This window comes from Arachis ipaensis, chromosome B07, assembly GCF_000816755.2.
Source record: "Arachis ipaensis cultivar K30076 chromosome B07, Araip1.1, whole genome shotgun sequence".
NCBI classification, from domain to species: Eukaryota; Viridiplantae; Streptophyta; class Magnoliopsida; order Fabales; family Fabaceae; genus Arachis; species Arachis ipaensis.
In genome coordinates this window covers 40,766,158-40,778,543 of record NC_029791.2, presented here as the reverse complement: position 1 = coordinate 40,778,543, position 12,386 = coordinate 40,766,158, and positions in this window count along the sequence as shown.

Below are 12,386 nucleotides of genomic sequence, written 5' to 3'. Positions count from 1 at the left end.
ATTTGGACCATTTTCACAAGAGGATGGGATGCAACCATTGACACGGGTGATGCCTCCAGACGATTAGCCATGCAGTGACAGCGCATCGGACCATTTTCCAGAGAGGATTAAAAGTAGCCATTGACAACGGTGATGTCCTTACATAAAGCCAGCCATGGAAAGGAGTAGGATTGATTGGATGAAGACAGCAGGAAAGCAGAAGTTCAGAGGAACGAAAGCATCTCTATGCGCTTATCTGAAATTCTCACCAATGATATACATAAGTATTTCTATCCTTATTTTATTATATATTTTCGAAAACTCCATAACTATTTTCTATCCGCCTGACTGAGATCTACAAGGTGACCATAGCTTGCTTCATACCAACAATCTCCGTGGGATCGACCCTTACTCACGTAATGTTTATTACTTGGACGACCCAGTGCACTTGCTGGTTAGTTGTATCGAAGTTGTGAATGAAAAACAATTTATTAAGACGTGCGTACAGAGTTTTTGGCGCCGTTGCCTGAGATCACAATTTCGTGCACCAAGTACCTTGGAGCAATCATGAAGCTAAATGCCAAGTTATTTGGTAATGAGACTTGGGAGGGTGAACCCCCCTTGCTCACCAAAGAACTGGATGACTTGACTAGGCAGAGATTACCTCAGAAGAGACAGGATCCTGGAAAATTCTTAATACCTTGTACCATAGGCACCTTGACCTTTGAGAAGGCTCTGTGTGACCTGAGGTCAAGTATAAACCTCATGCCTCTCTCTGTGATGGAGAAGCTAGGGATCCTTGAGGTACAAGCTGCAAGAATCTCACTAGAGATGACAGACAATTCAAGGAAACAGGCTTATGGACTTGTAGAGGATGTCTTGGTAAAAGTTGAAGGCCACTATATCCCTGCTGATTTCATAATCCTAGACACTAGGAAGTGTATGGATGAATCCATCATCCTTGGCAGACCCTTCCTAGCCACAGCAAAAGCTGTGATTGATGTTGACAGAGGAGAATTGGTCCTTCAAGTGAATGAGGATTCCCTTGTGTTTAAGACTCAAGGTTCTCCTTCTGTAACCATGGAGAGGAAGCATGAAAAGCTTCTCTCAATACAGAGTCAAACAAAACCCCCACATTCAAACTCTAAGTTTGGTGTTGGGAGGCTACAACCAAACTCTAAGTTTGGTGTTGAGAGGCCACAACCAAACTCTAAGTTTGGTGTTGAGAGGCCACAACCAAACTCTAAGTTTGGTGTTAAGAGGCTCCAACCCTGCTCTGATTATCTGTGAGGCTCCATGAGAGCTCACTGTCAAGCTATTGACATTAAAGAAGCGCTTGTTGGGAGGCAACCCAATATTATTTAATTATATCTATTTATTTTCCATTGTTATTTTATGTTTTCTGTAGGTTGATGATCATGTGAAGTCACAAAAACAACTAAAAAAGCAAAAACAGAATGAAAAACAGTATTAAAAATAGCACACCCTGGAGGAGAAGCTTACTGGCGTTTAAACGCCAGTAAGGGTAGTAGAATGGGCGTTAAACGCCCAGTCTGGTACTATTCTGGGCGTTTAACGCCAGAAATGGGCACAGAACTGGCGTTTAACGCCAGAAAGGGGCACAGAACTGGCATTTAACGCCAGAAATAGGCACAGAGCTGGCGTTAAACGCCAGAAAGGGGGAGAAAAGCTGGCATTAAACGCCAGAAATGGGTAGCAACCTGGCGTTTAACGCCAGGATTGGCAATCAAGGGTGCGTTTACACACCAATATGGTGCAGGGATGAGAAAACCTTGACACCTCAGGATCTGTGGACCCCACAGGATCCCCACCTACCTCATCTCTCGCTCTTCTTCACACCTTCCCATTACACCCTTCCCCAAATACCCTTCACTAATCACCTCAATATCTCTTACCCAAAAACCCCTCACCTATCAAATCATACCCTCTTCTCCATAATCTCTTTACCAATCCACATCCATCCATCATAAAACCCCACTTAGCTCACCATTCAAATTCAAACCACTTTCCCTCCCAAATCCATCCATACATGGCCGAACCACTAAACCCTCCTCCATCTCCTCTATTTCTTCTTTTTCTACTCTCTTCTTTCTTCTTTTGCTTGAGGACGAGCAAACCTTCTAAGTTTGGTGTGGTAAAAGTGTTTCTTTTTGTTTTTCCATAACCATTTATGGCACCTAAGGCTGGAGAAACCTCTAGAAAGAGGAAAGGGAAGGCAAAAGCTTTCACCTCCGAGTCATGGGAGATGGAGAGATTCATCTCAAGGGTGCATCAAGACTACTTCTATGAAGTTGTGGCCAAGAAGAAGGTGATCCCCGAGGTCCCTTTCAAGCTCAAAAAGGGTGAATATCTGGAGATCCGACATGAGATTCAAAGAAGAGGTTGGGAAATTCTCACCAACCCTATTCAACAAGTCGGGATCTTAATGGTTCAAGAGTTCTATGCCAATGCATGGATCACCAAGAACCATGATCAAAGTGTGAACCCGGACCCAAAGAATTGGCTTACAATGGTCCGGGGGAAATACTTAGATTTTAGTCTGAAAAATGTAAGGTTGGCATTCAACTTGCCCATGATGCAAGGAGATGCACGCCCCTACACTAGAAGGGTCAACTTTGATCAAAGGTTGGACCAAGTCCTCATAGACATTTGTGAAGAGGGCACTCAATGGAAGAGAGATTCAAGAGGGAAGCCGGTTCAACTAAGAAGGCATGACCTCAAGCCCATGGCTAGGGGATGGTTGGTGTTCATCCAACGCTCAATCATTCCCACTAGCAACCGGTCTGAAGTTACTATAGACCGGGCTATCATGATCCATAGCATCATGATTGGAGAGGAAGTAGAAGTTCATGAGGTTATATCCCTAGAACTCTACAAGGTGGCTGACAAGTCCTCTACTTTGGCAAGGTTAGCCTTCCCTTATCTCATTTGTCAGCTCTGCAATTCAGCTGGAATTGACATAGAGGAAGACATCCTCATTGATGAGGACAAGCCCATCACTAAGAAAAGGATGGAGCAAACAAGAGAGCCCACTCATGAACCTCACCAAGAGCATGAGGAAATTCCTCATTACGAGATTCCTGAGATGCCTCAAGGGATGCATTTTCCTCCACAAAACTATTGGGAGCAAATCAACACCTCCCTAGGAGAATTAAGTTCTAATATAGGACAACTAAGGGTAGAGCACCAAGAGCATTCTATCTTCCTCCATGAAATTAGAGAAGACCAAAGAGTCATGAGGGAGGAGCAACAAAGGCAAGGAAGAGACATTGAGGAGCTCAAGCACTCCATAAGATCTTCAAGAGGAAGAACAAGCCGCCATCACTAAGGTGGACCCGTTCTTTAATTTCCTTGTTCTTATTTTTCTATTTTTCGAAAATTATGCTTTATATTTTATTTATGTTTGTGTCTTATTACATGATCATTAGTGTCTAAATGTCTATGCCTTAAAGCTATGAATGTCATATGAATCCATCACCTTTCTTAAATAAAAAGTGTTTTTAATTGCAAAAAGAAAAAGAAGTACATGAATTTTGAATTTTAAAACAGATTAATTATTTTGATGTGGTGGCAATACTCTTTGTTTTCTGAATGAATGCTTGAACAGTGCATATTTTTGAATTTGTTGTCTATGAATGTTAAAATTATTGGCTCTTGAAAGAATAATGGAAAAGGAGAAATGTTATTGATAATCTAAAAAATCATAAAAATGATTCTTGAAGCAAGAAAAAGCAGTGAATAAGCTTGCAGAAAAAAATATATGCGAAAAAAAAAGAGAAGAAAAAAAAGGGAGAAGAAAAAGAAAAAGCAAGCAGAAAAAGCCAATAACCCTTTAAACCAAAAGGCAAGGGTAAAATAAAAAGGATCCAAGGCTTTGAGCATCAGTGGATAGGAGGGCCCACAGGAATAAAATCCTGGCCTAAGCGGCTAAACCAAGCTGTCCCTAACCATGTTATTGTGGTGTGAAGATGTCAAGTGAAAGGCTTGAGACTGAGCGGTTAAAGTTATGGTCCAAAACAAAAAGAGTGTGCTTAAGAGCTCTGGACACCTCTAACTGGGGACTCTAGCAAAGCTGAGTCACAATCTAAAAAGGTTCACCAGCCATGTGTCTGTGGCATTTATGTATCCGGTGGTAATACTGGAAAACAAAATGCTTAGGGTCACGGCCAAGACTCATAAAGTAACTGTGTTCAAGAATCAACATACTGTACTAGGAGTATCAATAACACTATCTGAATTCTGAGTTCCTATAGATGCCAATCATTCTGAACTTCAAAGGAGAAGTGAGATGCCAAAACTGTTCAGAAGCAAAAAGCTAATAACCCCGCTCACCTAATTAAGACTGATCTTCATAGATGTTTTTGGAATTTATAGTATATTATCTTCTTTTTATCCTATTTGATTTTTAGTTGCTTGGGGACAAGCAACAATTTAAGTTTGGTGTTGTGATGAGCAGATAATTCATACGCTTTTTGGCATTGTTTTTAGGTAGTTTTTAATATGTTTTAGTCACTTTTTATTATATTTTTACTAGTTTTTAAATAAAAATCACATTTCTGGACTTTACTATGAGTTTGTGTGTTTTTCTATGATTTCAGGTATTTTCTGGCTGAAATTGAGGGACCTGAGCAAAAATCTGATTCAGAGGCTGAAAAAGAACTGCAGATGTTGTTGGATTCTGACCTCCCTGCACTCGAAGCAAATTTTCTGGAGCTACAGAAGCCCATTTGGCACGCTCTGAATTGAGTTGGAAAGTAGACATCCTGGGCTTTCCATCAATATATAATAGTCCATACTTTGCCCGAGATTTGATGGCTCAAACTGGCGTTCCAAGTCAACATAAAAATTCTGGCGTCAAAATGCCAGAACTGGCATAAAAGCTGGAGTTAAACGCCCAAACTGGCACAAAAGCTGGCATTTAACTCCAAGAAAAGTCTCTACATGTGAAAGCTTCAATGCTCAGCCCAAGCACACACCAAGTGGGCCCGGAAAAAGATTTCTGCATTAATTACCTATTTCTGTAAACCCTAGGCTACTAGTTTTCTATAAATAGGACCTTTTGCTATTGTATTTTATATACTTTTCAGATACTTTTCATATACTTTTGATCTTGGAATACTTTTCATCTTTGGGAGGCTGGCCATTCGGCCATGCCTAGACCCTTTTGTTCTTATGTATTTTCAACGGTGGAGTTTCTACACACCATAGATTAAGGTGTGGAGCTCTGCTGTTTCTCATGAATTAATGCAAAGTACTATTGTTTTTCTATTCAACTAAAGCCTATTTCTTCTCCAAGATATTCATTCGCACTCAAGAACATGATGAATGTGATGATTATGTGACACTCATCACCATTCTCACCTATGAACGCGTGCCTGACAACCACTTCCGTTCTACATGCAAACAAGCTTGAATGTGTATCTCTAGGGTTTCTAATCTAAGATTAGAACCTTCGTGGTATAGGCTAGAATTATTGGCGGCCATTCTTGAGATCCGGAAAGTCTAAACCTTATCTGTGGTATTTCAAGTAGGATCTGGGAAGTGATGACTGTGATGAGCTTCAAACTCGCGAGTGTTGGGCGTAGTGACACAGCAAAAGGATCAATGGATCCTATTCCAATATGATCGATAACCGACAGATGATTAGCCGTGCGGTGACAGCGCATTTGGACCATTTTCATTGAGAGGACGGGAGGTAGCCATTGACAACGGTGAAACCCAACATACAGCTTGCCATGGAAAGGAGTATGAATGATTGGATGAAGACAATAGGAAAGCAGAAGTTCAGGAGGAACAAAGCATCTTCATACGCTTATCTGAAATTCTCACCAGTAAATTACATAAGTATCTCCATTCTATTTTATATTTTATTCATCTTTTAATTATCAATTCTCCATAACCATATGAATCCGCCTGACTGAGATTTACAAGATGACCATATCTTGCTTCAAGCCGACAATCTCCGTGGGATCGACCCTTACTCACGTAAGGTTTATTACTTGGACGACCCAGTGCACTTGCTGGTTAGTTGTGTGGAGTTATGACAAAGAGTTGAGATTACAATTGTGCGTACCAAGTTGTTGGCGCCATTGATGATCACAATTTCGTGCACCAAATGCCCTAAAAAGAGGTTTCTTGAAAATTCTTTATTGTTTTACCAAAACTTATTTACTATATGTATGTATGTATGTATGTATGTTGTGATGAATGCAATTTCAAAATCTTTCCTAGTTCTATTCCAAATTTTCAACAAGCAAAAATTAACATGAACAATTAGGACAAAATTGAACTAGGTGCTATACTATTCACGTCATCCAATCACAATTTCTATCTATAAAATATATATTAAAGAAAAGATGCAAGAATGCAACATGCAATAACTAGAAATAAACTATGCATAAGCTAAGATATATATACTAAAAGAAAATGCAATGCAACAGTAAAAAATACTCCAAATATATACAAGAAGCCTACTAAAAGAAATAAAAATAAACTGCAAAGTGTTTGGGAGAAGAAAGTTTACACTCTAAAATGACGAGTCCTCCCCCACACTTAAAGGTTGCACGGTCCTCCGTGCACAAACAAAATCCGGGGAGAATGTCTCTCAAGAGCTCCACCTTCGGTTGGCGGATGCGGGGGCTTGGGTTGTGTGGAGATTGCCAAGTCCATGTATGCTCGGCATCTCCCTCCTCGGTGTCCTCCTCCTCTTCCGGCTCTTTGCCTTTGTGTCTCATCCTTAAAAAGAAGAGCAAAGTATAGTTATGACTCATAGGGCAAGTAGCATAAAAGGGTAAAAAGGAAGAGTGAATAAGCATTTAATTGAGGAAGTTCGCATAGTGGTGTGGAATATATACAACGGCCGGCTAACGTGGCATCCACACAATGAAAAAGTAAGCATGAGTTCCTCAACTAAATGGCCTAAGATGCAACTAAGAGATAAGTGTCATTCAAGCACATGCAACTTAGGCAACTACAACAAGAGTGAATTGAATGTAGGAATTATTGGATATTGAAGTTGTGCAAGTGAAAGCTCAAGAGTGATACAAAATAGCACAATAAACAACAACCAATCCATTAATGAAAAGAAAACTACTTATTCATCAAGAAAAACAAGGAAAAAGTCACATGGTATAGGTACTTGTTACAAAAAGTGATACACTTGATAGCAATCAAGTTAGGTCACTCAAACAAACACAAAGCATTAAAAAAAACAAGTACCGGACATGTGATCCATATGATATGAAAATCAAGATGAATAAGTAATTTCAACTCAATTCACCAAAGTGAAAGTGCACAATTCAAGATGCCAAACAAGGGTAAAGTTTAATGCATATGGTAGCTACAACATATGAATCAAACTCACAATTCATTTAGGCATGTAAACAAGGCTTTTAATGCTCAGTGCACATATTTATCAACTTGAAACCAAAATTCAAACAAGAAGCAACCCAAATCAACATCAATCAAACACTTGCAATTTATTTAATTAACAAGTAATTAAACCAAAACAAATATAATTACTAAAATAAAAATGAAATGCAATGGAAAGCAACTAGAATAAGTAGAAAAGAGGACAAAAGTAAGAGAAGAGAGGGGTGGAAGAAAGAAGAAGAGAAGAAAAGAAGTAAAGTGTGAGAAAACAGGGGCGTGCGCACGCACAGGGGTATGTGCGTGCGCACACTATGAGGAAAGGGGAAGGTGTGCGAGCGCACCTGCTATGCGAGCGCTCCTGGCAGAAGAGGGAGTAAGAAGTGTGCGTGCGCACAAGGGTGTGCGCACGCACCGAAGAATTTTTTTTTTGGGAAGGATCAGGTGTGCGTGCGCATACAGGTCTGTGCGTGCGCACAAGAGCGTAAGGGGCAGGGGTTCACGCGCACACGCTGTACCAACGCTCCTACCAGAGTGGTTGCAAGTTGGCGTGCGGACGCACAAGCCTGTGCAGCCACACATACAGCGCGAAAAAGGGTATGTGTGCGTACGCACAAGTACGTGCGCACGCACAAGGCGAAGAAAATAGGGCAATGCGTGCGCACAAGGCGTGCTGGCGCTGCGAACAGGGAGCAAAATCTTGCGTGTGCGTGCGCACAGGTCGGTGCACACGCATAAGTACGTGCGTACGCACAGATGCCCTGTTTTTCAAAATTTTTTCTTTCAAAATCTAAGGTACCAAGCCGTAGTTCAATCAAAACCAAACACCAAAACATGCAAGAACCCATAAATTCATAATCCAAACCAAAATTAACATACAAATCTCAAAATTAAACTAATCCTAAGCTACCCAAACATAACAAAAAGCAAATAAGTCAAAATATATACAAAAAGAGAAGAGAAGGAACAATGTTACTAAACACTTTTATTTAATATCTTTAAGTTAGACAATTGGGAGAGCCCTTTGCTATGGTGGCTTGTGCTTGACTTCCTCACCAATTGCTTGAATGTCCAATGTCCTCTAGGATCCCAATCCTAACAAAAGACAACCAAAAAGTAAGCTATTTACATATTAACATATTTACAATAGCCAAAAACATACACTATTGCAACTCCCCATCAACGGCGCCAAATTTGATGACGAACAAAAGCATAGGTTTGGATTTTCACACTAAAAGTAGAAATTGTCCGTTGTAAGTATAGTCCAAACCCAACAATTGATCATCAATCAAATATTAAATTCAAATCAAAATACATAACCGAGAGTAGTTAGCTCCCGTATCGTCTTCCCTAGGAGTTGCAATTAAGTGTACAATTATTGGCTATGAGAGAGAGCATATGGAATTGTGAATGCAAGAGAGAGCAAAAGATGTAAATAGCAAGAGTTGAAACAAGCATGTGAGGAATTGAAAAGAAAGCAATTAAAGGACACTTGGCAAGAAGTGGGCAATCTAGGTTTCCTATCCTAGTTATGGACCACAAACATGGCAATTGTGTGGAATCAATCCAAATCAATCAATCCCCCTTGAGAATTAGTCAAAAGATGTAATTGATCTCAATCCATAAGTCCTAGTCAACTCACTAATTACTTAGTAAAAGACTAGAGTCAATAGAAACCAAATCAATTAACTAATCTCACACAATGCAGAATGGACATCCACAACTCAATTCCACCCAAACACCCAATTTCTCAACCAAGAGTGTGAAAATTAAACATGCAAGAATATAAACATCAAAGCAATAAAAGTCAAATCAATTAAATGCAAGGAAAAGAAACTTCAAATGCAAGAAAACATCTTGGCAAGTAATTGAGAGCTAAGGCTACCTATCCTAGACATTGACAACAAACACATGATGATTATGAAGAGTTAATCCTACTTAGTCAACCTTACATCGAAGATAAGTCAAATAGGCATAGTTAATTTCAATCCCTAAGTCCTATGTCAACACTAAGGGGTCACATAGATTCAAGGGAAACCAAATCAACTAACTACTCTAATATATCAAACAAGAATGGACATCAATGACTCAAGGATCACCAAAGTCAACAATTTCAAGCCAAGAGTGGAGAAAAACTAAGTAAAGAGTAAGCCAAGCATTTTATCAAACACTTGGTGTGCAGGAAAATAAAATAATATTAAAATGCATTAAAATAAATTCTAAAGCTACCAAAGCAAGAAAATAACAATAACAACTAAAGAAAGCAATAAATGACATGGAAAGATAATTTTGCATAAATTGAAAGTAAAATGTAACAAGAGTGTCATAAAACATAAATTGACAAAATAAAGGAAATAACAAGAGAAATGAAGAAGAACAAGAAGCAATAACAATAAATGACAAGGAAAAGCAAATAGAAACAATAAAAGTAGAAATTACAAGAAATTAAACTAAAGAACCCTAATTCTAGAGAGAGGGGGGAGCTTCTCTCTCTAGAAACTAAGAGAAAACATCATAAAAACTAATCCTAATCCCCCCTTCATCCTTCTTCAATTTGGCCTTAAATATCTTCAAAAAAATGAGTTGGATTGGGTTTTGGGGGCCCAAAAATCACTGCCAGCGAGTTGCAATTAATGAGGCCACGTGCAGGGACCTGTGCGGACGCACACATCGCACACATGTGTGCGTCCACACACATGCTGAATCCTGACTTGTGCGTACGCACAAGTTCCTGTGTGTACGCACACTTAGACTTATGTCCACTATTGCAAATTGCATATCATTTTGAACTCCAGACGTTTGCTTTCCAATGCCGCTGGAACCACGTCATTTGGACCTCTGTAGCTCAAGTTTTGACCAATTTAGTACAGAGAGGTCAGGGTTGGCAGCTTTTCAAATCCTTCATTTCTTGAATTCTTCCCTTTTGCATGCTCTTTTCCTCACTTCTTCAACCCATACTTGCCTTGGAAACTTGAAAATCACTTAACAAATACATCAAGGCACCAAATGGGATTAAAGAGAATAAAATTGACTAAATTAAGCACAAAAGATCATGTTTTTACTTTCAAGCACAATTTAGGAAGAAATCTCAGAAGCATGCTATTTAGGTGAATAAATGTGGGTTTATGTGATGGAATCCACTCAAATCAAACCAAAATATATCGTAAAATATGGACTCATTAGCCACCATCCATTAAGAGGCCAATTGGTCATCCAAAGGTCCATAATAGGCAGAAAGACCTAGCAGAGGCTGTAATTGAAGGTGAAAAATTAAAGAGGAGTTTCTATATGTGACATGTAGCAAGTGTGGTCAGAGGGGACACAATTGTAAGACATGCAAGGGTGTGCCATCAAACACAAAATGGAAATCAAAGATGAAAAAATAAAGAAGAATGCCAACAAAAACCTTTCACTTGTGGTGCTTCCACTGTCACAATCAGCCTCCCAAACAGAAGTTCTTGACAAATTAAAGGATATTTCTGTCCCCCTGATAACAAATTGAAGGATTTAGTTGTTTATTTAAACTTTTTTTAGCGACCTCTTAGTATTTTTTAACTTTACATGAGGACTTTATTGTCACATTTAATTTATTACATCAACATAACATGATCTTTCAGGGTGAAGAGCAAAATGCAGCCGAGACAACCAACTAGAATCATTCTGAAAAAAATCCAACTGGCCAACATTCTATTAGGGTAAATCATGAAAAGTGCATATCTTTTTGAAAAATTCATTTTGAACTTATCTTGAACTTACTGATTGTATATCTCAAGCAACTGCATATCTATTTGAAGGCTAGCACAAGTCCAAATGTGCCCTAACAACAACCTACTCCAGAAGCACCATCTGTGCCTGTTTTTGCAATTCCTGCTAGGCAAGGCCAAGTACCATTCAAACCTCCAACCCAAGTTCTAGCAAGACCAACCAACAGTACCTTGAGACCCAAGCAACCAATTAGAAGGAAGGCTGTTGGCAAATAATAACATGTTCTAACACCACAGCAACCAAATGCAAGAGTTAGTGGAAGACCATCTCAGGAGACTTTAGCTACAGCAAGAATTGGAACTCAAAGGATGTTTAAGTTCATCCCTACCCCATGAGTCAACAATCCAAAGAATTGATGAAGTTATTTTAGGAAGTTAATTGTAGTTCATGTGAAACTTGAGATTTAGCCTTTTTTTTTTAGTGTATTGTGCATTCTATTATCTTTTTGGTAAATTTTTGGTGTTCATGTGGTGACCTACTATGTTATGTTATGTTATGTTATGTTATGTTATGTTATGTTGTTAGGATTGTAATCCTTTTAACTTATCATATCTTATGTTTGGATGTTTAATGAACCAAAATATTTAATGAAGTTCACATAGTTAGACCATCAACAAAATATTAGATATAGCCATTTAAACACATGATATAACAACAAAAAAATATTACCATTCATTAATGGATAAACATAACTAAATTCTATCAACTCAAACCATAGTTCATCCCAACTAGGGGTGGCAAACGAGTCGAAACCGTCAGAATGGACCGCATCACCCACCAAAAAAGGTGGACTGGGATAGAAATTTGAAACTACCAAACTTAAAAAATCCACCTAACCCGCAACTCTTAATTCGTGGGCTTTGGCGGGACGGGCTTCCCCGGCAGGCCATGCATTTTTTTTTATAATTTTCTATGATGTTATTGATCTACAAGAGGATAAAGATATAATTGAAGATGTTCTAAGTTATATTTTGGATTATGTTTTATGTTTGATTTATTATAAATTTGAATATGTTTGATTATATATTTTGGACAATATTTTTTTGTTTTGGACAATGTTGATTTTATTATTTGTTTCAAAAAGCTTAGTTTATAATTATGTTCATTACATATTTATAATTATAAAGTCTTTAGTGTTTGCGAATTTAGAAATTATAATTTTTTATATCTTTAGAAATTATAAATTTATTGAAATGGTTGTGAAATTATATATATTATTTAATACTTTTGTTTTGTAATTTATATTATTTAAT